Source organism: Triturus cristatus, chromosome 4_2, assembly GCF_964204655.1.
Source record: "Triturus cristatus chromosome 4_2, aTriCri1.1, whole genome shotgun sequence".
NCBI classification, from domain to species: domain Eukaryota; kingdom Metazoa; phylum Chordata; class Amphibia; order Caudata; family Salamandridae; genus Triturus; species Triturus cristatus.
The window spans coordinates 130,842,923-130,870,148 of record NC_140586.1 but is presented as its reverse complement, the minus strand read 5'-3'; the positions used below and the strand labels follow the sequence as shown (position 1 = coordinate 130,870,148).

The window sequence follows — 27,226 nt, the reverse complement described above, 5'->3', positions numbered from 1 at the left end:
TCTATGTTCAATTACAAGATTACCTATATGTCAGGAAACAGACACAGGAAGGCAGATGCCTAGTCCTGACAGCTGATTTGAACCCTTTGATCACTCCACCATCCATTTTAGTCCTAAATGGAAGAAGTGTAGGGTAAGAACTGGAGAGACTTCCTACAGAAATGAAAGGAAAGTTATCAATAAATCCTTATTGGGTAGCTCAGGACCCTAGTCAAGGAAAACAAGAAAGCATTCTCCTTTGGCACAAGAATCAAATATTTATCCCTGGCCAAGAATTACAACAACAGATTATGTAATGGGGTAAAACTCTCCAATTGCCATACATCCAGGAATCCAGAGAACTAATAACTTGTTTGTTTTGATGGCCACGAATGAAGAGAGAAATGGAAAAGTATGTGCAAAAGTACAAATATATCCAGAAGAAAACGAGTGGGATTAATACAGCCCTTACCCATGCCCCAGCAAATCTGGTCACAGATTTCTAGGGATTTCATGGTTGCCTTAACACTAGCTGGAATTTCTGTACTATTAGTGATATCTCGCAAATACAGCACATTTGTGTTCCCCTATACAAAGTTCCAACAGCTTTAGCAGCCACGTTTCTCAAAGAAATTGTGATGCTACATGGAATGCTAAATATCATTATTACAGATCTGGATTCCCAATTTATTGTGAGATTTTGGAAGGCACTGCTGAAACAACTATGAGTCATATATTTCTTATTAACAAGTTAAAATCCCCAAACAAATGACCACACAGAAATAATTAATCAGACAATTTGTACAATATCTAAGTTGTTTCTCCATGATCTATTCGGATCAGTGGGTTTGATGGATTCCTATTGCTGAATTTCTGTATAACAATACTTCCACGTCTCATTAGGATATTCAATTTTTTACTGTTCATCTGGCTTCCACCTTCACATTTGCCTCCCATTATTCCCCTTCCTCGGTCCCCTCAGTAAAATCCCTGCCCCAAGACATTCAAAACATTGAAGAATTGGTTCTGTTGCTGAACTTGAGGTCCGATAAAGATAAATGCAAAACGTTTACAGACTGATGACGTAGTACTGGTATAGCATTCAGGTTGAGAGATAAGGTGTGGCTTTCCACTGACTATCCAATCAGGGAGCTCATTCTAATGCTCTCCAAAGTATGTAGGCCCCTTCCCAATCTGATGACTGGCATGACAGTCTGCAACAGAGTTAAAATGACTGTGTAATTTAAGAATTCACCCTGCATTGCATATCTGTCGGGTAAAGAAGGATGTTTCCTCTACTGCAGTAACTCCACCTCCTGTTTAGTTGATGGAACACCTAAATATGAAGTAGAGGAAATCTTACTTTTGGGGGGAATAAGGGACAATAATAATACTTGGTGGTCTAGAAAAGGTGTGAAGTGTCTGATGGCTCTTGGGAGTCATAACAATAGAACAGCGTCTCAACAGGTAAATCAAGCGGGGGGACTGGTTAAACAGTGTATTAATCACATAGCACAGGAAGGAAACAAGGGAGACCGAAGGAGGGTGAGAAGATTGTTATTTGCATATAGAGGCACAGAATTACAACTAAATTGCAGTAACCATAACAATCAGATGTGCACTGAAAGTGTTGTGGTGAATAAACAGCGTAGTGACACAAGTGATTAAGAACCAACGTGAGGCGGGGCAAAGGAATAGTAAGGTAATCAGTGAAGGTCAAACAAAGTATTTACATTCACAAAAACATAATTTCATTGTTTGTGGTGACCCATAAAATTGCCGCAATTGGCGTTGTAGAGTCGACGGCGTTTCGAACTTTCTAACTTGGTGTCATCATCAGGACGATGGTTACGCAATTCAATTTGATGTGCTCTATAGAATTGGAAGAAAAAGGAGGGAAAAACAATAGGGTGAAAACCCAGTCGAAAGTGAAAGAATCAGGGGAGGAAGGTAGAAAGGGAATAATACCTGTAGGCATTCAATGTGAGGGAAGAGGAGATTCCAGAAGATGGATCCTATATATCTGGCACCCAAGGGTGAAATGACTTGAGGAAGCAATCAAATGCGGGGGGAGGTCTTGGTGAGGGAAAAACCAGTTAGGTAAAGGCCATCAAGGATTACAAGGTTTGGTGCAGGGGTCAGAGGGGCGGTAACAAGGACTTACCGGAGATGGCAAGTCCAACGTCGAGGGACACGAGCGAGTGCAATGAAGAGCAACGCTCTGAAAGGGAAGGGAATCACGTCAATGCAAGGCAACGATCGAGATTAAGAGATGGTTAGTAAGTGAAGGAAGCACTGTGATCTTACCGGAAAATTGGGCGTGGTTGGCGGTGGGTTATGTCCAATGAGTGTACGCACTCGGTAAGAGGCTATGGAAGCCGGAATAAATCCAGACGAGATCGGGGACGAGTGAAGCGTCTCTCAGATGAAAACAAGGATGTATCCGGATATAAGCGGCGGCAAGATCACGTGACAATACTTGCCGTGCGTGAATTAAAAAACAACTAGAGAGTGAGCAATTGTATGGTGCCCCAGGGAGAAGTAAGAAGAATGTAAGAGGGGAACAGAGCGTAGGGACTAGAGAGAAGTACCCAGAAGGGGGGCGGGGAGGCAAAACGGCAAGAAGTAAAAAGCCGTCTTACAAGGCACCGAGTCTGAGTGACACAAAAAAAGTATATTACAAAACATTCAAGATTATGCAATTACAATGAAAAGAAGTGATCAAGAAATACAGATAATGGGCAACACAAAACTAACAATTTACAATGGACTGTTGAATACACTGAATAATAGAGGAATATGAATATATCAGACAGATTACAAATTACAAAGACAATCAAAATATAACGTAAGAATATAGTTATAAAAAAAAAAACACAAGGGATAAAGACAATCAATGGCATCTTGAGTAGGAAACCATTTGACTTAAGCGAATTGCAAGGATTGGAGCATGTCACATGATCAGATGAAGTAATAATAGTTACATTGCATAGGTTAAAAAACATACATTAGGGAAGGAATATATACAATAAAATACAGTAAATTACAGCTCAGAAAAATGGCCCTCAGAAACAATGCCCATGCACAATAGGAACCCAGGACATTGCCTAGAAAAGTAAGGTAGGCGATACTATGTTATAATGGTGACAGTATTCCACTCATCAAGTGACTTTAGGCCTTGGGCTATGGAGTTACAATGTGTGATCCATCTGCACTCACATTTATTCCTCAGGAGTTGCAGGTTACCACCACGAATGGGTAATTGTGGACGGTCGATGACCTGCCAAATCATGTCTGTTTCTGAGTGGTTGTTATCTTTGTAATGTGTTACCAGTGGTGCAGTAGTGACATTGCATCTAATACGACTCTTATGTTGGGAGATGCGTTCTTTCACCATTTGTGTCGTCTGGCCTATCTAAAGTAAATTACATGGGCACTGAATCACATAGATAACATTTTTGGTGCGACAGTTGGAAAATTGCTTGAGTTGGTAAGTACATTTTGTGGTGACAAATACCTTAGTGTTAATGGTAAGGTCACAGACATTGCAATTCTGGCATTTAAAACGGCCTATGATTGGTGGGAGGTCCCATAATGATGTTACTGACTGATCATTCTTCTCTCTAGATGGCCATGTGATGGCATGAACCAATTTGTCTGAGAGGTTGTTTCCTTTTTTGTAGGATAGTAAAGGGAGTTCAGAAAAATGTGCGAAAGTGCGGAGCAGTGCCCAATTTTTCTTGATTATTCTGCCAACCTTGTTGCTGTAGGGACTGTAGGTTGAGACAAAAGGAATACGTGTGTTTTGACGTTTGGTGGATGGTGCCAAAATGATTTCCCTATGGCTGTACCATGCACGTTTGAGGGCCCTTTTAACTAGGTATTTAGGGTAGCCTCTGCTGGTCAATTTTTCTGATAGGATGGCTGCCTCACGAAAATAATCCTTGCGGCATTTTCAATTATGCCGTAAGCGCAGGAAATGACCGTATGGTAGACCGTCACATAGGCCACGGGGATGATAGCTAGAATAGAGGAGCAAAGTTTTCCATTCTGTGGGTTTTCGGTATAGAGTCGTACCAATGGTACTATCTGCATGTAATGTAAGGTCAAGGAATGGAAGGTCATTTTTTCTGATGTCAGAGGTGAATTTAAGATGTGGTTGATTATTATTGAGCCAGATGACAAAGGACGAAAAGTCTTCTAGTTGCCCTTGCCATAGGAGGAGGATGTTGTCTATATATTAACGCCATAGTGTAATCTTATTCAAAAATGGGTTTTGGGTTGACAGGATAAGTGTGGACTCTAAATGATGAACATACAAAACCGCAGAATTCGGCGCAAAACAAGCTCCCATGGAGACTCCTTTGGTCTGGAGGTAATACGTTTCTTTGTAAAGAAAGTAGTTATTGGTCAATGCAATGTTAAGAAGTTGAATTATAAACTCAGTGGGGATATGCATGGGTCGCAATCGTGTATTCAATAGATGTTCAATCACCCCCAGAGCCTCTATCTGGGGGATGTTGGTGTACAACGATTCGATATCAAGGCCGGCCATAAGGTCGGTATCGATGTTAAATGGGATGTCCTCAATGATGTTGATCTGATGGGTGCTGTCTTTGACAAAGGTATCGGTGAGTGAAACAAATTATTTCAGGATGGCGTCAATGTATTTACCTAAGGGTTCCAAAATGGAACTACAGCCAGAGACTATAGGCCAGCCCGGTGGTATGGATGGGTTTTTATGTATTTTGGGTTAGGTATAAATTAACGGTGTTCTTGGGTGAGGATTATTCTTGCTACAAGTACATACCAGCTTTACCTGTGCTGCAGAGTTCCAATCTCCAGGTTTCCTGGTTTACCCAGGGGCTAGTCACAAGATAACTCCTTGCTGTACTAATAAGGTCATATTTGATATAAGTGATTTCATTCAGAGTGGTTCACTGTGGACTCATACATACTGTCTCCTCTCGATCTATTGGGAGATATGTTGTATTTCCCTCCCGTGGATCTCCTGTGGTATTTGAGGCAGTGCCACACTATAGTCTTGTGAGCCCAGTCCAGCTCTTCCACCAACCATCTTGCTAGAGCCAGTGATTTTCCTCTCTCTCTCTTTTCCCCCTTTTTCCCTTAGAGCTTGGGTTCCCTTTACCTTCTGAATTCTTTCCAGGGAGTGAGCAAACTTTCAAGGGCAGAAGTTGGGATTGGCCTCACTGTCCAGTATTCACTAAATTCAAGGGTTGTGACAGAAACGCCCTGTTGTTGTAATTCTTGGCCTAGGATACACACATATGTGGCCCTTGCTCTCTGTGCCACAGGATCAAAGCTATACCTCACTGATGAGGTATTCTGGAGGGGGCTTTGCCTGGCAGTGTTGGATGGACTGTTCCCTTGAGGATCAGAGGTCAGTAATGGTTTGCATGACGCAGGCCTCTTTCTAGAGTGGCACAGTGGGGGGAAATTGATGAGTTGGAATGCTACCCTGAGTGATTGCCAGTGGTTTAGACTATTTGCAAGCCTCCATCCTATCACATTTTGTGTGTTTCTTACAATTTTACCCATTGTTTGTGATAGCACTTTTGACTTCTCATCACAACCGTTGGGAAAGGAGGCAGCACACCACAAAGAAGTGATCAGACCATTCAATTGGAATGGTAGTCTTAGAATTACAAAACACTTTCCTTTTGTTAAGTCCTAGATAGTGATCACGTCTGCAACCTCTAGCCTACGTTTACTACATGATCTATAGTTGCATGAGAGGCTCTTTAATATTGATTGTCTCTTTCCCCTCATTTATGTCGGTTCAGTCTTAATTTCAGTCACTTTATTCACATTTTGGCTCTTGTGTGGGTTCTGACGCATTATTATGAGGATTTTGGAGACTCCTTGTAGTTTATTACTTGCTGCTTCTGTTTCTTAGTCGTGTAGGAGAATTTCAATTTCCTTCTTTGAAAATTATGTTAAAGTTCTGTTTGTGTGGATCTCTGTTACTGTAAGGTACGTGCTTGTGTTTCATTTATGGAGGGGAACTGGGTAAGGAAGGAAGAAGGTTGGATTTAATGTTGGAATTAACCTCTCTTCAAATAGGCTTCAAAACCATCATCAGTAGCAGGTTAAGACACCCATCATCAGATGTATTCACTGTAGCCAAAGTATTTAGTAGCAAGAAGATGAGGCCTTATATGAACAAAACAAAGTAGGACGTCTTTAGCAAGAGCAAAACAATGTTTGTGGTGATGGTGGGTGGCTCTATTGTCCAAACTATCAGTTCCTGTCAATTCATAGAGCAAGTTATTCTAGCACAGTTAGGTCATCAACCTATGTTTCTTTTAAGTGCACAACTTATGTTCATTTGTCCAAGTTCAAAAAGAACTTTGAGAGTCGAACCCAAACTACATATTTTCTGTAGGATAGGTCACGTAAGGTACAGTACAACATGGTTATTATTCTAGTTTTTTTACTTTGTCCATTAAAAAATCTATTTTAATAGACCTGTGGAAAATGGAATATGAATTATGGAAACTGGAAGTTATTTATCAACAAAGCCACCTTTCCTATTAATGGAGATGCTATATTTTCATTGAAAAAAGCACAAACTGTGAAATAAATCTCATTCAGGTTGTTTGTACACATCATCTGAATACAAATAGAGGAATCCCTGATGACAGTCAGATCGTTCAGTCTGCTTTTTTCAGTAAAAGGTAAAAGGACCTTCATGCTATGGGGGAAACCTCCCAGGGTTTGGGAGTCATTCGTTTTACTTTTTCCAAAAAGAAACTACCACTTTGGGAGTTTATTTTTGGAAAAAGTGAGACTTTGTTATAGTTTCATGTACAGCTGTCCTGTTTGATAGAATTGTCTGTCAAACATTTACTACATTGACAGGAACTTCCGTGAGGGTGGTTCCTTCCAGTGTTCTTAGCTATCAGCAGAGCTGGTGTACAACACTAAATATGGCAGGCAGAGGTCATACACGATGGCGGGGGCAATGTCTTCCACCCTCCTGATGGAGTAGCCTCTGACCACCATATTCAAAATCAGCCCCTTAATTCCTTGTTTAAATGATTCAAAAGTACAGGATTGATGATACAAATTTCTTGTTTATTAAAGTTGTACTCCCAAACGATTTGGGCTCCTCAACTACTACTATCTTTGCATATTCATTCAGATATGATCTTGACAATAGATAGCCAATCAATTTTATTGGCTCTAGTAACTATGACAACGTTGAGATTCAGCCAACATGTGCTTCGTTCCAATGTGGGTACCTTGTGAGTAACAGTTCTACATTACTGTCTGACTGATTTAAGTTTGGTGCCAATAAAGAACCTGTTTAAGAAGTTGAACTGTTAAGGAACTGTCAGGAGCTGATCCGTCAGGAACAGATAGATCCTGTAACCTGCTGCCAGGTTATTTCATAGTTAATCCTGTACCACAGGGGTGTCCACCGTCGGTGCAAGACAAGAGGGCCAGATCAATGCCAGTGATGTTAGCACCCTTGGGAGAGGAGATACAGAAATGTTTGTACATCACCTCTTTCTACAACAAGCTATTAACGTCCTGGCTTTCTGGGGCAAAGCAACTAATGGTGCATCCTTAGACGTCATAAACAGTTAATGGCTAGGTAAAGTCACACCTGCTGCTCCTTTGATTGCAGTGAATTGGCACTAAGGTCATCTATAGGCAGCTATAGTTATCCAGAGTATTACAAATGGATGCAAGGAAACAAATGTATTTATTTATGATAGTTGTTTGCTTTTTGGCGTATTGTCATGTTAGCACAACCATTTAAAGTTGTATCTATGAAAATCTGTACTCATTGGCACGATTATCCACTCCTGTAAATAACGCGAACCAATCCTGCTAAACGCAACTCCAACCTTCACCAGAACTTGCGTGGCAGCCATTTTCCCAGTGACCTCTGCAAATAGGACCTGCTCTATGAAGGTAAGCTCAATCTGACTGGCCTCTAGTTGAAGCAGCTTCAGCGACAGCCTATCACTAAAAAGCGTCAGGGCTCCTTCCAGCTCCCCGTTCAGGGTCAGACCTCACCCTGTGCTGCCACAGCAGCAGTCGCAGCTGCTACCTGGAAGCAGCAGTGGGGCAGGTGGGGAGAGAAGGGGGGGTTGATCAGGTTAAAAAAAAAAAATACTTATCTCCCGGCCTGCTGGCTGGCCGGCCGCCGCCACCTCTCCTGCATCCTCATCCTGGCTTCTTGAGAGAAACAGGGACCAGGAAGCACTAGGGCTCCCACGCCCCCGTAGCTAATCACAACGCTGTAATGTAGCGTTGTAATTGGTCTGAGCACCTTGACATGGCACTCAGCCAGGGGCTGGAGGTGTGGGCATGTTCTCCACGCAGGCTGTAATGCAGCCTGCATGGAGAACAGGGAAAGTGTGCATGACTATTTTGGGTAGCCCAAGAGGGGGGCCAAACAGTCATTGCACACTTACGAGTGGGGGCAAACCACTCCTCGGCTGCTCTGTCAGTCCTGCCCGACCCCCTCACGCAAGCTGCAGCAGCAGGTCAAAATAAAATGATGATAACATTACGTTATTATCATTTTATTTTTTCCTTTATTTTGCTGCTTCAAGGCAGTAGGGCGACGCTCTTCCGCCTGAGCGGAGGAGCCGCCACTGCACAGCAGAATGCCCCATGTACGCGTAAGCCTTGACCCAACCTCGTTGGTTGCTACCGAAACACCCCCTCTCATGCAAACCCCACAAAAGGCCTGCGCCACCGCTCAGTGCCGCTGTGAGAGCAGTGAGCACGACTACAGCTTCACTGATGCTGCCCTTGAGCTAGCTGTAATTTGTGTATATGAGGAAAAACTACACAGCTACTCCACAGGTGAGACGAAGCTTGCTTTCTGTGTGCTTGAATGCGTGCATCTTGCACTTCTGCTGCTTGCGCTGTAGGAGCTGTTGAAGGTATTATCTGTATTTTGATCAGAGAGTGCAGTAGTTGCTACAAGAACGCCAATGTTACAAATAAGAAAGACTGGATAGTCAGGGGCGCAGCTTCAGGGGGTTGTTTGGGCTGTTACACCCACCCTAATAAATGTATTTTCTGGTAAATAGTTGGGTACAGGTGCTTTCAGTCAGTGATATATCTGTTGGATTTCACTAGGAATTTTGACATACACAGAGAAAAACGCACACACACCCTCTCCCTCTCTCTGTATTAAAAGTCTTACACAAATTGGACAGTTTACAAACTATTGTGTTTTGCCTCACTTACTACCCCTACTAATCTGCATTGCTCTCCCTTTCCACTGCCCCTTAAGCTCCTCTTATGTGCCCTGCTAGTTGTGCATTTTAACATTATATTCCCACGTGATTGTTGGAAAACCTGAAGAAGCTCACCACCCAGTCTTACTGACCAACCTACGCCCTTTAAGGTAGTAGGTTGTGTTCAAGTCAATGTACATGGGGAATCGGCTGTGAGCCATAGGCTATTTAAGATGTGGTATTTCAGCCCCCTTGATCAAAAACTTGTGTCCTGCAGTTCACACAGAAAATGCCTGCCTACATCAATTAACTGAATTTTTACATATCACTTTTTTCAATTCCCAAGCGCCTGCCATCTTTTTCCGATAAAGGGAGAGATAACGCAGTAATTTGACTGTGCACCCAATGTAGTACGATTTGATTGCGAAAGTCAAGATTAGAAAACAGATATGCTGATTGCGCTGTAAACAATCAATGGCAAAGCCAATAGGTTTCACCATTTGTTTTCGCCAATACAGACTTATTGCCTTTGCAGGAGCTTTTTTTGCAAGTGCCATTCAGCCAATCACATTCACCAATGGTAAAAAACAGAACACCCAAAAAATTGTTTTGCTGACAACATTAACCCAAATATGTTTAAAAAAAGCATGACGATGCTAACATTTGCATGGGTCATCACACATGCATAATTATTCGTCAATACCCATCGCCAGCCCAAGTGTCACCACACATGCATGTGCATGCGTCGTCATGTCATGGTGAACCATGACACGGCAGCCATTTTGTTTATTCAGCATTACTGTACCGCATCTTGGAATGGTAAATAAAACAAACAAGATGAGTGCATCGAAGTGCAGCTGCTGGCCCTTACAACAATGCTTTTTTTTTTTTCTTCAATGCAGACGGTGAGGTAGATGGGGAGGGAGCATGGGCGGAGGGCTTTAAGTGGGATGAAAAACTGGGGTGTCTCATAATGGGGCGTGGCCGATGTAATTAAGGGGTGGCTTAAAAACGCGTAAGCTGAAAATCTGTGCTTAGCTTAGTGTACTGCCCGACTGGTATCTGTCATTGCATCCAGATATAGATTTATAATACAACATGTAGCATTACACCTACATTAAGCCAGTACTGTTGGCTAGGCAATGCTTGTTAGTTGCATAAGATAAATAATCAACAACTATGGCTTTGTTGTACAGCATTTTGAAAATGCTTCCGTTTTGGAATGATGAGACTGAGAGGACTATAACAAGTCTCTTTAAAGTTAAATTAAAGGCAGTGAAGGGTGGCTCTGCTGCAGAGTTAAGATATATTTTTTTCACCCTGAGGGTGAGGACGAACATTGAGAGCCCAAGAGGGACCGGTCCCAACACTGCTTTTTGGAACTGCAGGTGCTGGGCACCGGCAGGACCCGACCCACTTAAAGTCCTCAGAGGGGGTGTTTAAAATTAAAAAGCAGCAGAAGCAGCGGCAGGGTAGCAAGGAAAGACCTAGGTTGGTGAGGGTTTAAAATGAAGAAAAAAAAATGTAAGAAATTCGAGCAGGAAGGAAAGGGAAGACAAGGTGGAGCAACTGGGAGAGCATTTGAGTGCAGGATGGGGAGGGTTGAGATAAACAGCGGGCGAACTGCGAGGGATGGGGTGGAGCGACAGGGAGGGAATTTCAGTGGTGAAGCAGCATATGAGGTAGAGATGAAGAATACATTTATATATTCACATAGAGGTCTGAAAGAAAACAATGTAAATCTCTGAAAGTAAGCAGTGGAAGGATACAAGTCGTTCAGTCAAAAGGATGGTAATGGAGGAACGAAAGCCAGTAAATAAAAATCAAGCAAATGAGATTGACAAGACAGCCAGCCAATGATAAGCAATGGGTTGGCTCTAAACCCACTGTAAGTTTTGGTATTGTCTGCAATAGGTCTTTTCAACAACAGACAGCATACACGTCAACCCTCCCGATTTAGGCGGAGACTACCGATTTCAAGGCTGGTCTCCTGCCCCCCGATTCCTGCATGCAGAACCGTGATAGCAGCTTGAGCTCAGAAAATATATATCCTGAACCAGAACGCTCTGTCCTTAATTCTTGGAGGAGGAGATTAGAGGGTGTGATAGGCCTCGACGTTTCATTTTTGCCAGTTTTACATAGCGCATACAAAAAAAAAGAGTTTTAAAATTTTGTTTTTGTTTGTGCTAGTTAAACTGCCAAAAATCAAATGCTGATTGTCTGTCAATATGCATGCCAAAAGATCGATTCAGACATAATTGTCTCAGCTTCAGTCTAAATCAATGGGAAAAATAATTGTCTTTTAACTCTCCCACTTGCCTGCGCTGAAACGTTGGCATGTATGAGAGCTAAGAATTGTGGGAAGGCGAAACCTAAACTTGCTGCAGCTACACCCTCAGAATCTCCTCACAAGACACAGGCATTGTTCCTCCCTGGGCATGGAGGCTACTTGACATGTGACTGACTATGCCCACGCTCGACCTCCCTTCCAGGGCAGCTGGTCCGTTGGGAAGTCTCCAGAACCCTCGCAGGACCGGAGGCCTCTTGCCCACAAGACGACACTTGTTCCTGGCTGGCTTTAGGACCTTGCAGGCGCTGGGCCTGCTCTGTTTACTTCCCATTCAGAGGCCTAGTCCCTGCCGCCCCTCGCGCGGGGCCCCTCGCCATAATCTCTCTGAGGTTGTTTCCCATTGCTGTCACATTGGCCATGCATTCCTGAGCTCTGAGCAACAACTTTCCTCCTCCTCCTCCTCCTCTGGGGTTGCCGAGTTCTTGCTGGAGGGACGCCTTAGCTCAGAGGCCTGAACAGGCAGACGTCTCAGTTTTTTCAATCCACTGGTGGAAAAATACGCTCTGTGTTAACCGAGCCTTCGAGCTTGTGGCTAATTGCAGTTCACCTATTGGAATTGCGCGGATTAAATATACCATCACCCATAGGCTCTACATGGGTGATTTCAAAAGTATTTTTTATTTCAAACATTCGACAGCTGCTAAGAGAAGGTAGGCCCGGATCTACTAACCTTTAGCGCGGACACTGGCGCAACACAAAGGAGTGCCACAGAAAGCGGTGCAAATAACACTCTAAATCAATTTTTGCTCACAAAGGGTCTTTAAAGAAAAAATTGATCCGAGCGCAGCGCTCAAACAGCACTGTATTGAGTTGCGCAAAGCTCCAGTTAGCGAATGCAAAATGGGTGTAACAGAGCGGCTTGGCTTTGCGTCTAATATTTACGCCAAATGAAATCAGGTACAAACAGTTGACAAGCTGAATACTGCATGGCATTTCCAAGTTCACTGTTTAATTGCACATTTCACAGGGCTTTCCCAGGGATATTTGTCGAAGTATAGAGATTTGACCTGGAAGGTGTGCATGGAGCGCAAATCTCATGCAAGACATCGCTTGTGCGCACTTGTGTTGTGATGTCACAGCACCGAGCAGGTTTCTATTGTTCATGCAACGCAGTGCTGTGTATTTTCACACAACACTGCCCTGTATGGTTTTTAAGTAAATCTAGGCCCTAGCACTCGCTGCATAACTATGGATGACCTATTGGTCTGACTTTCCATTTATTTCGCTTTTCAAAAGAGCTCATTTTATTGGGCTTCTTGGGATCCTCCCTCTGGGGTACACTCACTACCAGCTCCAACAGCTAGTTATAAACACCCCTGGACTTCAGGGATCATCATTCTAAGTATTATTGCTTGTAGGTGTTATTAACCGCTAGCTTCACTAAGATTACTGCTCCTGAGTATTAAACTCTACCATCTACCTTCCTCAAGATGATTTCAAGCAGGTAGTCAAAGCGCTTGTTTTGCTGAGACGAGATTATGGCAGTGCTACGCTCTGTGGCCTCCCCAAATATACCTTGTCCCCACTAAGGGCATCATTGAACGCTGCTGCCAGATTGGTTACGGGTACCAAAAGAAATGCGCACATAACCCGAGTCCTAAAATCCCTTAAGTGGTTGCCCTACGAAGCACAAATTCAGCTAAAGATTGCCTGCCTGTCTCACGCCCTCCATCTCAAAACCCCAAGCTATCTAGCGCAGAAGCTAGAACTATCAGGAGGCGGTAGACCCTCAATAAGTGCTAACTATTTCCTCTTGAAACCACAGATCTTTCGCAAAAAGAGGACGTGTCACCGCACATTCTCCGGCACTGCCCCGAAGATCTGGAACTCTCTTCCACCAGAAGTACGCAGAATCTCCTCCACGGTTGCTTTCAAATTGGAAGCTAAAAGATTCCTTATGAACAAATTCTTACCTTAAATGAATTTGGATCATCTGCTCTAAGTCAGGGGATTTACAACCTTACGACTTGCACTGGGTGCAACTCTTATTTAGTCTATCATTTGCTCCCCGCTTGCTCACTATGTACCATTTATTGTATTACTTTCTATTGAACACCTTGTTTTGTAATTGTTATGTTGATTACTCTTATTGAAGCCGGCACTGCATTGTATTACCATCCTTCCCTCTTACTTTAAAGTGCTCTGATATCCTTCGGGATCTTGGTCGTGCTATATAAAACTTTATAAATAAATAAAATACACTGGGATTACTGTTTCTCTACCGCATTCTACTGAGTCCATGTTAGTAACACTCACGAACTAGGGGAGCAACTACTCGCCAAAGCTTGTGATCCACTCCCAGCGGGTGAAATGGAGAAGTGTATTCCTAGTCCCTCCCTGGAGATCTAGGGCCAGATGTACAACCAAGAAAATTGCGCATAGCAAATTGCGACTCTTTTGTGAGGCACAATTTACGAGGTGCAATTTCCGATGTACAACAGTGTATTTCACACTGTTTGCGATTCCCAATGGGGTCGCAAATTGCGAGGCTCATATATTGATGAGCCTCTCGCAATTTGCGAGCCCATTGGGAATGACAGCCATCCCAGGGAACGTGGCCTGCTAGGCTCAGCAGACCACCATGTCTGGGGCTGCTTTTTGATAAAGCAGTTTTTTTCTTTAAATGCAGCCCGTGTTCCTTAAAGGAAAATGGGATGCATTTAAAAATGAAAAATGAGACCTTTCAGTTTCATTTTTTTAATGGCAGGCAGTGGTCTCTAGGACCACTGCCGGCTCTAAAAAAATATTTTCCAACATACTCGCAAGGGGAAGGGGTCCCTTAGGGACCCCTTCCCCTTTGTGAGTGGTTTACCAACTACTTGAAGTAGGTGGTAAACTGCAAGTGTTTTGCGGCCGCAAAATGCGGTCGCAAAGTACTAGTACATAGCATGTTGACTCGCTATTAGGAAGGGACGCCCCTTAGTAATAGCGAGAGTCGCAAATGCTATTTTGCGAGTCAGGGACTCGCAAAATAGCATTTCTACATGCTATTACCCTTTTTTGCAGCCACAAACCGCAAACAAAGGTCGTACATCTGGCCCCTAGTCTCATTCTGACCTGCCGGTCTCTACCACAAACATACATAAAATGAGAGTAATTGGAGTCACACAGGTGGATTTCCTCCCTTCCTCTCTACGCATATCTGATTTGCCCACTGTACCACCATATCTCCAATGGCACCCTTCTGCTACAACCAGCATGGACAGGGATCGGATGGAAAGTCTCAACTGATCTGCAGAGCTCATGGGTGTCACTAGTCAACACAATTTTAGCATCAATCTCTTAGCTCATCAACCAGCACACCATTAAGCACTACATTCCAAGACAAAATAAGAGAATATCTAGTCAATCATGCATAGCAAGAAAACACTTCGCACATAGGGACATAACAAATACAGCAGTCTTCCATCCAAACACCCCATAAGGTATAGCATGCTACCCGAATGGGTTAGAGCATTAGTGCCCCACATCGGGACAGAAAGAGCTATAAGAAAGCTATAAAGCAGAATTATTGCTCTAATAGTATACTAGTTTTCGTCCTTTTTTATTTTTACGAATAAGGTACTAGTTAAAATCCGTGTTTATACTAAATCTCTGATAAATCTCTGCGTAGATCTGTGTTTTTATCTTGCATTCACAGGGGATCCCCTCATGGTTTACTGCAGGGGCCTAGTAAAGATACAGGAAGTATGCTGTTCCTAATTACGAGGCACGGGAAAACTACGGGAACCGTTTTTGCGTGGTCATGAGAAGTAGGAGGACGGGGATTCCTCCTCTTGGAATTTGGGGCCCTCACACACCCGCCTGGGTGTCATGCTTCTTCATAGGGCTGCTCCTCGTCAGGTTGGCGCTGCAATACCTGATGGACTCCCTATGAGGGGCTCTTTGGCGGAGATCTTTTATTCCAAATTGCCGTTTGGTGCCGTGTGGGTAAGGGACCTAACCAGTGTAGATGAGTGAGTGGGGGTGTGTAACCTGAAGGAAGTTTAAAACAGGTTTAGAAGTACCAACGAATTTTTTTTTAATCAATAGGTCTCCCAACCTGATTAAAAGAAACAAGGCGCAAGTCTGAGGTTATGTCTCAGGTAGGGCGCTCTATTGTGTGGTCAACATGTTTCTCGCCTGGTAGTCAATCAATCCGGTGGCGATTCGCCGGGACCTCCTAAAATCAAATCTATCTACACACGGGTGGTTATATGGTGTAATCTACCTCTTTAAACCGGCCTAACACATACTACCTGATAGAATATGACCAACCCCAGTCGGGTTTATCATTTGACTTCATCAATACCTGGCAAGTATCACACACGGAATTTCCCTATGTAGTTTGCTGAATCAGCAACAGGCTCTCTACCTACCCACTTCTGCCAGGACCTGTCAAAAAAGCCCAGAGTCCCTCCTTTGTGATTGGTTACTGCAGAGACCCACATCGGGTTGGAAAGCGCTATATAAATGCATAACAATGATAAAACCACAAAAGCTGCATTAATTGTACGCTAGTTTACCGAAAACCTTCATGAGGTGTCTTTTTACGCATAAGGTAGCAGTTCAAATCCACTTGTTATGTCACATGTCTGGTAAATCTATGCATAAATCTGTGTTATCTTGCACTTACATGTGATCCCCTCGTGTTCATCGGTCCAGGCTTTTAAGTTATACGTTGGTATAGCCGTGCCCACAGCATCCAAACAAATGCATACAACCACAGCCATTATTTTGCGTGTTATGAATAAGGATGTGATGGAGACTTTAAGGGTATATGAAGCCAGAACATTTTGCTTACTTCAACTCTGTCAAAGTTTTTTAAATCTGTGTTGTCTTTGTGAAACGTAAGAATATGGCAGTTTTTTAATTTTTAAAGTGTGAATACATTTCAGAGACTAGTTTAGCACACACCCCTCTAAGCCGTGGATTCAGACTAAATAGCCTTCAGTGGAGAATCACCATCATCATAATAAGCTTTATTTCGGTAAAACCATAAAAGCACATGTAAACAATAAAAGTCCTAAATATGTAAATTCAGAGTTAACCAATCATCAGCAGAGAATAAATATGAAAAATCAAATTCATAATGCAGATACAAGACAAATCATACAAAATGTTAAAACATGCATTTCCTCTAGCAGCAGATGGGCATATACTGTGAAAGTTCCCTCATACAAGCAGGTGTGCCAGCACCAAAATGGGCCACAATGCTGAAATTCAGAGAGCCAAAATTGAGTCTCCATATGGAGTTCTCCATGTTTGAGATTTAAAGGGAGCAATGGTTTTAGGCCTGAAAAGAGGGACCATTTTCAGGCTACATGCTAATATGGTTGTCTAAAAGGCTCATAGAGCCTGTTATAATCGAGACAGAGTATTTGATCATATAGACCAGCTACGGTGTAAACATTTCGCAACCGCGTAAACGTGTACTTCGGAAACATCAGCACGCAGCAGTTAGAGTGCTCCAGCGCATTATCTGAATCCCAAATTTCAACAAACTGGGATTATCCATGGTTTCCTTGGTTGTACGTAGCCCCGACAAAAGAAGAAAAAATGCATGAGGGTTTCGTCAGCCTGTAGCATACAGAGCTATAATCGATGTTAGTCTTCCAGTTCTTGGTGAAAATCCTACCTGGAAGAGTACCATGTCAGAACTTGATATACAACTGCTTAGCTAAGAGGGCTGTAATAAAATCTAGGAAATTCTCAAAATCCACTCCTACTTTAATGTCCATGAACTCTGAAGTAATAGGGCCAAGGTTAGGTCTTCTTACTTCCTCAGCCCAGTTATGCTCCCAAAAGTCTTCCATTAGATGTATTCTGGATAGGGAGTTCCTTTGGGGTTCTGTGCTACAAATCTCTTCACAGCCAAAAGATGAAAGAAAGGCCTTTAAGCTCGCCACCCACTTGATTTTCCTGCCCTTTTACAATTTCCCTAAAGGCACAAAAGTCATTTGCCTTGGCAGGAGTATCTTTAATCTCCACCAGTACAAGACTGGGCTTAATTTAGCCTTATCCCTGATTGAGGTTATGCCCATATCCCACCTTAGGGGTAACATAGGGGTGCTCTGTGGAAGCTTCATTAAAGATCTTAAGAATTTGTTTTCGGCGAGGGCCAATAATGTGGTGTCAGCGTGGCCAGCCATGGCCCATGCAGGAGAGAGCGGTAGGGCGGTTGGGCCCGTGGGGAGGGGGGTGGACTTCGACAGACGACAACAAGGGAAAATTAATTATTTATTTAATTTCCCTTCGTCATCGTCCGTCGAAACCCCCCTCACCCAGCCCCACCGCTCTTATCTGCACAGGCAGCTTCTGAACGTGGCCCCATAATTCGGCACCATAGAGGGCACTAGCTACTGTCTTTATCTGATAGGTGAGTAAGACCAGGGAAATCTGGCTCGTGTAAGAAGAATTGTGCAGTTTGGACATCCTAAATGCTTGATGGGACAAATCTAGAGCACTCTTTCTAATTTGGGTCGACCAAGACATATTGGAAGTCAGTCTGATGCCTAAATAATCAAAGTCATGTACCTTGTCTAAGCAGTGTTCATTGATTTTAATGGAGCCTTTAAACTTTTTATGTGGGTTTATAGACATGAATTTTGTTTTCCCCAAATTTATTTCCAGACCTCGTTCTAGACAAAAGCTGCAAAGTTCTCCATCAGGGTATGGAGGCCTGTTGCGGTTTTGGAGACTAGCAGAGTGTCATCCGCAAAGAAGAGTATCAGTACTTTGATGCCTGCAATCATTGCTGCACTGACCCATCTCTTTAAGTATGCCTTTAAATACAGATAAAAAAGCTGAGGGGCGAGAACGCACCCCTGCCGTACCCCCCATTTATTCTAATGTGCTCCGAAAGTTTGCCTTGCTGTCCCCATCCCGCTTGTGCATGTGTTATCATGTAGGTGAATTAAAATATCCCATAAGGGGTGAAGGAGCCCCATCTGCCCTCACGTTTCCCACAGTTTACTGCAGTGAACTGAATCAAAGGTGATTTTTAGATCCCCAAATATTACACAGAGATGGTCTTTCTGAATAACCACAGTTTTCCACACTATTGGCAGAATTCTGAACACCTGATCTATGGTGATGACATTTCTTCTAAACCCAGCCTGTAGGTCTGACAAAACAGCCGCGACTTCGATCCAGGACTCGAGGGGCACTTAAAATCTGTCTATAGAATATTTTGTATGACACATCAATAAGACTGATTGGTCTATAGTTTAATGGTAAATCTTTAGAGCCCTTCTCGTGGATCAGTACAATTTGGCTGCTTTCCAAGAGATGGGAATCTGTGCGCCTTCCACTATTGCATTTGCCAGTTCATTAAAATATGAGGTCCGACTCTCTAACTCAACTTTAGCAAGGTCCCCTGGTATCCCGCCTCGGCCTGCCGCTTTACTTGGCAAAATACTACTGATGACATCCCTAGTAACAGTGAGTTGTAACTGCAAATCAGTTGTGATGATAGAGCCCCCTGTCTCTGCCCAATTATGAGGGGCTGGAAGATCCTCACCTCCTGTGTCATATGGGTCAGTAAAGTGCTGCCACCATACCTTAGGCTGAATAAAAGTATGTAAAGATTCATTTCTACACTGGCCCCCGTTAGCCAGTAGTTCCCAGAAAATGTTACAATTTTTTGCCTTAGCGGCTTCAAAATGTTGGTCCCAGGGGCTTGGATCCCAAGCCTGGGGGGCCTGCGCATAAAGTTTATTTTTTTAATGCCTTTTTTTTGCTCTATTGAGTCACTTCTGCCAGATTTGAGCACAAGGAACTATTAAATTTTTGCAGCCCTAGACTCTTTGTTAAACCATGATGGATTACGTTTGAAAAGAGAGTGAGCCTTCCCAACATCCTGGCGGATACAGCTACTTACTGTGTTAAAGAAGGTGCTGTGAGTTTCAGAGATAGTAAGAGTTCTATTCTCGGCCTGATATAAGCTATCTATGTCCTCCAGGGCAGTATTAAGTGCGCCTTTAATAGGAGTCAGGACCACAGGAACAGGGTTAGTTGACACTCTAGCCCACTTCAAAGTGTGCCTATTGTTAGCTGGCCTTATGTTCCTACTGAGTGATATGGAAGGGGCCTCTTGGTGCTATGAAATACCCTATAGTAAATGTAATGTGTTATGGTTGCTGTCCTACCTATCAATCCCCATCAAGACAATTACGAACCTCCATAAAGGCAGAGAGACAACAACACAATCGATTCTACTGGAGAATCCTGGACGGTTAAACAAATTCCAAGCTTGGGGATCAGATCTTATACAGGCACTACAGACTCAAAGGCCGTAGGATAAACACAGGGCCATCAGTCGCGAGCAGCATCTGTGCTCCGCTTCACCCGAGGAATCGCTAAGTCAGGGATGCCTCATTCACAATTCTCGGCCTCTATAGGAGAGTCTTCATTAGAATCCAGAGGCTTAAAAGTTGTATTAAAATCCCCTGTAATGACTAGGGCATCACGAGTTTCCCCCACCAGACATGAATTGCTTAAGGCGAGCAGTTACTGTAGCTCTTCTGATCCAACAATTGTAGATGTTATACATATGGGTTAGCTGCCAATCCTTGTTCATAAAGTCAATGCCAAAAATATCTGGGGAATTCAGATTAAGTATGGAGATGCCCGCGATCAATGACGACCTAAACCATAAAAAGGGGCCACCCAAAGGGCGACCCTTCCCAGTATGTAAAGCGTGAAGAAAAAGTTTGAATAGCCTGCCTTGTGGATGGGTTCCAAACACCACGTCTCCTGCAGTAAACAGATATCAAAGCTATCCATGAGGTTACCCCAATCTGAGTCACCTAGCTTGTGATTTAAACCTGCAACATTCCAGGATATAATATTGATATGTTTATAAACTGTGATTAATTCCTAAGACTGGCCATTACAGGGGGAATCTACTTCTAGGTCAGATAGACCAGATAGACAAATAGAGCGCAGTCCCCACTCCTGCCGGGAATAATATTTCACTCCAGTTTATGCTATCCAGGCCCTGCTAGGTGTAGTGGTGGAGGGCCTGGGATTCAATCAATCGACCATCGAGGTCTTCAGTTGGTCTCTGTTGGAGGGGTGAAGATGTGAGGGCAAAATTTATTTTCCGCAGGCCAAGTCCCACCAGTCCCTCAACAAAATGTCTGCCCCTGAGCGTTAGCTCGATATAATCGCCATTTTGCAATGGTTCACCATTAAATCTGCTTGCACTAATGATGTCTGTGTGACTTATTGCATAACAGCTATAGACAGATCTTATCAAGTGAAGACATTTGTTTTTGAGTGAATCCTCAGGCTCCCTCCCCCCCCCACCCAATGCGAAACACCTACCAAGTAGATACAACTTGGGGTAATTAGTTCCTTACAGTGTTCCTCTCTTGGGACCCCTCTTGTTTGGAATTTGTGTGGACTGCCTTGGTATGAGGCGAGTAGCCAGGCCTGGTATATATAATCTGCAACTAGGCTGTGGATCACTTTCCCTATACGGGGCATCTCTCCTTGGTATCAGTGCTGGGAGAGGACACAGATGAATTGGTGGAGCAGGCTGTAATGGGGCTTATGAACTCTGCCCTGAGACATCATATCTCCAGCAGTGTTACGCTCGTTGATTATGGAGGTAAACATGCTATAGGGAAAATTAGTCGAAACCATATCGTACCCTCGTTTTGACAGAGGGTTACTACGTCTTCCGTCAATGATGCCACTTGGGCTTTCAGATCAAAGATTTCCTTCTGGAGACTTTTAACAAGGGTCATTATTTAGAAATTTGCAAAAAAAGAACCCACTTCTCCCATCCGCCAGGGGCTTAACACAGGCCCCTGCAGTGCTGGGGGGGGCAAAGTTCCAGTACTCCAGCCAGTGAGCTCCTGATTGAGTCCGGAGGGGGCCCCTCCACATACCTTGCAGGAAGGTCCCCTCAAATTTCATTACACCACTGCCATCCATCTGGGAATCAGCCACTGGATTCCCGACTTTGTCACTACAATGTTCACTCGCACTTTGACCAGAAGAGGGCTGACAGTCAGATAGAGGTGAAAATCTCTTCGTGCATATTATCATGGGCACTAGCAGTACAGCAACGCATTCGCCACATGGCCGGACTGGGAACAGCAACCAGCACTGGCAATCTGCTCGACTGGCCCCGGTAGCCGGGGAGGGGGATGGCGGGGGTGCTAGTGAGAAGCACCACTCCCGCTTTTGATACAGGGGGCTGATACTGCACTGCTGCGAAACTGGCCCTCGGTAATAAAACCGGCCCCCACGGGTCCAAAATCGGCCCCCATCCTTCCGGCCCACCGGAAAAACACCCTGTGCCCGCTATGGCCAGTCCAGCCCTGATTCGCCACTTATTAGAGAGTCAATGCACACAGCAATGTCCCTCAAAGGCTCCATAGGTAAACAGGATGTTGGGGTTACCAGCTTCGTCTTATGTTTAGCTGGATTCTTTTTGGGTTTGGCATAAAAAATAAAATGCAATTCTGCTTGCCAGATCCCTCTTGTTGCGACCTTTAGTTTTATCACCCTCCAGTAGGGACTCAACCTCCTCGATTAGAGTGTCAATATCGCCGACTGTTGTGTTGAGTTGGGCCCCTCCAGCTTTATCTATTTTTATTAGTTAGAGCTTTTATGTCTTGGGGAGAATTTTATTGGTTTTCCTCTTGCCCATTGTCGTGTGGATTTGAAATAGGGCACAAACATTAAGCCAAAACAAATAGATGCACCCCAAAGCATAGAATCATAAACAAAATAAGTCAAAGCAGCCTCTTTGGAAATAGGGCTTTAAGGGGGTTTGCCTTGCCCTGCCTCCTCCTGTCGCAGACGAGCCCACAATGGGCCTGCCCTTAGCCTGGGCTTTGCCTGGGCAAGTGTCCTGCACGTGGTCGGACACTTTTCAGCGCATTGCGTGGGGTAATTGGATGCAGGCTCTCCGCTTCACAGTCAGCAAAGGTTTCTGGGACAGCGAGCCCCTGTGCACAGCGACAGCACTTCAAACATCCCGCACCACAGAAGGTGGTCGGACACATTTCAGCGCCCGGCGCAAGGTAATTGGATGCAGCTCCTCCTCCTCCTCCACACAGGCAGCAAAGGTTTTTGGAACAGCAAGTCCCTTGGGAAAAGTGAGAGCACTCCAAACGTCCCACGCCGTGGAAGTTGGTCAGGTGCTTTTCAGCACGCAGCACAGGAGAATTGAAGGCAGCCATTCCTCCTCACAGACTGCAACATTTTCTGGGACAGCGAGTCCCTGGGCAAAGCAACAGCACTACAAACGTCTCGCGCTGCGGAAGGTGGGGGGCGCTTTTCAGTGTGTGCTGCAGGGGAATTGGATGCAGCCCCTCCTCACTCTTCCTCACAGCCAGCAAAGGTTTCTGGGACAGCGAGTCCCCTGGACACAGCAACAGCACTGCAAATGTCCCACACTGCGGAAGGTGGCCGTGCCCTTTTCAGTACATGGCATGGGGGATTTGGATGCAGCCCCTCCTCCTCACAGGCACCAAAGGTTTCTGGGACATCAAGTCCCCTGGGCACAGGGACAGTACTCCAAACGTCCTGCGCCGCAGAAGGTGGTTGGGTGCTTTTTTTTTTTGCCATTCGCTTACCACAACAATGCCATGTACCTCCATTGAAATTCAATGAGCCCTGACTAAAGCAGACTCCATTGTGCATCTATGTCTTTATTCTGCTGCGTGTAAGTCAGTACTCAATATTCTAAGCTTGTCTTCAACTCATCCCTCCAACGCTTGCGTCACAGGCTTACGGTATACAGTGGGAGCCAAAAGAGTTTCAGCGTTCTTTTATTACTAGACACTTCATCTCTCGCTTTGTTAAATTAAAAAGCCACAACTTTCACAAATAGATAAATACATAAATAAATATACAAATAAATACATAACTAAATACACAGATACACACACTCTGATCCGGTCACTGAAAACCGGGAACTGGCAGTTGAAGTGATCTGTCATTTCATGGTGAGTTTGCTTTCCAGGATGAAGCTGAAGTTGTGGGCGTAGTCTGTCTGTGTGGAAGTGGGTCTGAGTTGGGCGGGCCACCAAGTGTCATTCCAAGGGGAGGTGTTGATGCCAAAGACCAGCACTTCAGTTTTGTAAATGTTTAGCTTCATTCAGTTGGCGACATCCTTCATGCAGTTGTGACAGTTAGTCTTCATGGTGGACGTATGTCAATGCATATGCTTACAGCTCCTTCTTTGTCTCTTTTGGGCACTACTACAATGAGAGAAACCCATTGCGTTGGACCAGTGGAGCATTCAATTATGTCATGTTTGAGGAACAGATTAAATTCCTTTTCAACAGCTACTTGCAAGTGAAACACAATTTGTCTGCGTCTTTCAACAACAGGGCGATCATCTTCATTTATGTGTGACTTTACTTTTATTGTTTTAAGTTTTTTTAGCCCATGAAATAAAGAAGGAAATTGACTTCATGATGAGCATTCATATTGCAATTCACGGATATCAGTCCCATATCAGCAGCAGTATTAAAATTCAGCAAACAGGTACTTGAAGCTGTTCCTTTCGGCACACAAATGGGTGCTTGTACTACATTGTTCTTGTATTTTATCGTGGCTACAAAGGATCCTTGACTTTTTAAGGGTATCGAAGCAGCCCATGTATATACTTTTGTTTTTGAATTGGTAAGTTGTGGGAACGGAGACAGTTCTTGATACTTCCCCTCAGGCATGATATTTATCGACGCACCACTATCAATTATGAATGGTATTGAACACCCATTTATGTGTTTGGTGCTTCTTCTTATCAATTTTTCTTCCCTTTGAGTTTTTCCTCACATTTGACCAGTCCCACATGTGCATTACTTTCTGACCGCACAATTATCATTGTCACTTTCACTGTAAGCCTGAGACTTAGGAAGTCTTTGTCGATGATTTAGACGACAATTGACTTCATTTGGTGTTACTTTGCCTCAGTTGGTGTGACGGCTTGGCCTTGTGGAAGCGAGTTGAACATTACTGAGGTAGCGTTGGTCAGCCATTTTGTCTTCACGCTGTAATGCATTTACTTTTCTCTTCACCCAGCAAGTTGTCACAAAATGCTTCGCTTTATTACAGCTGGGGCATGTTTGTCCAATCACGGGACATTAACCTTTGTGTGGAAATGACAATCCACATCTGTAACAGGTTCTCTTTTTCTATGGAGACACTGCCTTGTGTCCCTTGGCCTTATGCTTTGGCTTACTTGGCTTACTTTTCATGCTCATGACTGACTCACTTTGGGTACCTCCGGCCTCCATGTCAATTACTTGACGATTAGCATGCTCTTCAGTGTGAACAGCCTAGAGGTTTCCTTCAGTATTCTCAGTCAAAAGGAATCTGACAGATATGTGTTGTTTACTCTGAGGCGGGTAGCTTCCACCATTAAACTCTACTGGATAAAACTTGACATTCATTGCTGTTTTGATTTGTTTGTACATCACTTCCCCTTCTTTTGGTATCTTTTCATGGCTTCTTCCACTCCTTAACCAGCCATGTTTCTCAGATACTTTATAAAAATATCATATTTTTCTCATCTATGAAATCTTCAAGAGTCTCTATCCATGCCGTACATCTATTGCCAATATTGTGTTTTTTTAGCAGTATCAAATGCAGTTGGCTGTTTTAAGAATGCTGCAGCTGTATATACATTGGTGGACAGTAATGGTCTCTCGTTTCGTGCGGAACTAGATCAAGCAGAAGCTTCTATAACAGCATGTGACATGCTGGCTGCAGGGTCAGCCTTACCAACTTTTGCCACTTGGATCTTGCCCCTACTCTCCACTGGAGCTCTTTACTTGATGGCAGTCTGGTGAGTTGTTCTGGGCTCCTGTGCCACTTCGAACACACAACCCCTGACCCTCTTCCTAGGGCTGCTTTGCAGCACGTTGTGGCACGACGACTCGTTAATGTTTTTGGTAAGTAGATAGTCCTTGTAATCTACTGGTTCATGAAAGCAGATAACGTAATGATTTTTGGTCAACTTTGTACTTAAATGTTTCTTCACAACTACCTGGTTAATCTTTTCTTTGTAGGACATGAATTTCAATTTGATTTGTACAGAAGTATTGCTGTGCTCTAATTTGGTAGCCTGGTTGCATCCGCCTTTAGCGTTATTTACACCGTATAGCACATGGTATTTATTTGCGTGATGGCGCAGTACCTTTGATTTGTGGCCATTTCATTCAGTTCCTGACCACCAACATGTAGACTTTCAATGTTGCTTTCTTTATCTTCAAACATTTTATAAAGTCTGGCATTGCGCTGAGACTCCACCTGTGCCAGCGTCGATTGTACATTTCGTCTGCAGCACACGTGGCACGCACAAACAGTTTGCTGGACCACGGCAAACTGAAAGAGGGCTTTCGGTGTACAGGCTTCGGATCCCCTATCTCATCATCAGTTGTAGTGTCCTACCAGCATAGGCACTCTGCAATAAGTACGCCACACACGGAGAGTAATTTTACACTACTTCATTCCGTTGCATGTAAGTCAGAGCTCAACATTCTAAGCCTGCCTTCATCTCATCCCTCCAACACTTACGTGACAGCCTACAGTAAACAGTGGGAACCAAAAGAGTTCCAGTTTTCTTTCATTACAAGACAATACAAGTTAGCTCCTGGTCTAGTGCACTGCAAGTGTAAAGTTGGGGTATATAGATATCTCTGACCCATGATATAGCTGGGTTCTTTCTCTGTTGCAAGTTTGAGGGTTGTGTCACGAAAGTCAAGGAGTCATGGTATTGGGAGCCACAGAGGTGCCACCGGTGGGGGCCTCAGGCTCGGTGAACGATGGCCTTGCTCCACCATTAACGTCTTGGAAAAAGAAGCTCTTCCCAAGCTTTTCACCTTTCCAGTATAAACTGGTTTCTTTAGCCTAGATAATTTCTTTGAGTCTGAGTTGGAGTCATCCTCTAGGTTCGAGATCTGTCTTTCCACCCCCATCCAGCTGTACATTTTGTCGATCTGATCATTCAGTGAGATGATCCAATCTAAAGGTCATAGGGTCAAATGTTCTGTCTATCATTGTAAGGCTAGCCTTAAAGTACAACAGCATGGCCTCAGTACTTTTGCTAGGGCAGAAGCTTCTGTCTGTGTCATTCCTGTCCCGATCCCTCAACAGGGATCGTCGACTCTGGCAGCCTGCAATATCCAAATGTCAGTTTGCGTTGTTCCTTTTGCTCTGCTCTGCCATCTTTACAGCACCAAAGCTGTTAGGGTGATATCCTTAGAGCCGAGCTTCACCAACATCTGGTTCAGCATGTTCCCTATGCCCCACTGATCACATTCAATATGACTTGCGACTCATGGAAGGTACTATGCGACCCTAAAGATTTTACTTTAATAGCTCCCCGTGTGAGGCAATGCAGCAAGCAGCACAGGTATCTCGGCAGGTGCAGCAGTGTACTAGCGAAGCCTCTCTGAGTAACTGTGTATAAATGTGCTTTCCAAGATCATTCATTTGAAGCGTTGGCCACCATTACACTCCCAGTGGAAGTGCTGGAGAGCTATTGGTTGGGTTGTTGCAGCCTGGGCGCTTCGTTCAGCAGAGGATTAGGTGATGGTGATGCTTCCACGGTATGCATCCTTTCAACACCTGTTGTTTGACCTGGATAGAAGATTCGGAATGTTGAGTGTTATGGAGACCAAACCGGGAACCACACACAGCGTGGTGAGTAGCTCCTCGA

General features: G+C 44.0%; 1 long non-coding RNA gene across 1 annotated transcript; it reads right to left on the bottom strand.

Moving 5' to 3' along the window:
* Positions 1-1,520: 1,520 nt before the first annotated feature.
* Positions 1,521-2,424, bottom strand: LOC146833155 (uncharacterized). The gene is made up of 3 exons (XR_014960530.1): positions 2,287-2,424; positions 1,948-2,200; positions 1,521-1,851 (listed from the first exon to the last, which is right to left on the bottom strand). It is a non-coding gene; the product is annotated as an uncharacterized LOC146833155 (long non-coding RNA).
* Between the last annotated feature and the right edge of the window lie 24,802 nt (positions 2,425-27,226).